We start from the raw sequence: 431 nt of genomic DNA on the forward strand, positions 1-431 counted from the left end.
CGGTCTTGTACCACCGGCATCTTTCTGTATTTTCCATGTTGAGTGCAATACTGCTTTAGCTGTGTCTCACAAGTTCTGGTTGTCTCTCGAGAGTTTCTAAATTCCCATGTCATTTCTCCTTTACTCATTGGTCATGCAAAAGTGTTTCGTCTAATTTAAGTGTGGCCACCTCTACTCTTTCTGGGTTCCCATCCTTTTTCTTATAACCTATATTTATTTATATATGTCCTTAGGTCTAAAGTGAGTTTCTTGTGGACAGCATATTGTTGAATCTTAATTTTTTAATCCAGTTGACCAATCTTTATCCTTTAATTGAGGAGTTCAATCCACTTGTTTAAAGTAATTACTGATACGGATGGATTTTCTATTGCAATTTTGTTCATTGTTTTCTCTGTCTTACAGCTTTTTTCCCCCCAATCTTTCTCTCCTGC

Source organism: Tupaia chinensis, unplaced genomic scaffold, assembly GCF_000334495.1.
Source record: "Tupaia chinensis unplaced genomic scaffold, TupChi_1.0 Scaffold000368_1, whole genome shotgun sequence".
In the NCBI taxonomy this organism is placed as follows: Eukaryota; Metazoa; Chordata; class Mammalia; order Scandentia; family Tupaiidae; genus Tupaia; species Tupaia belangeri.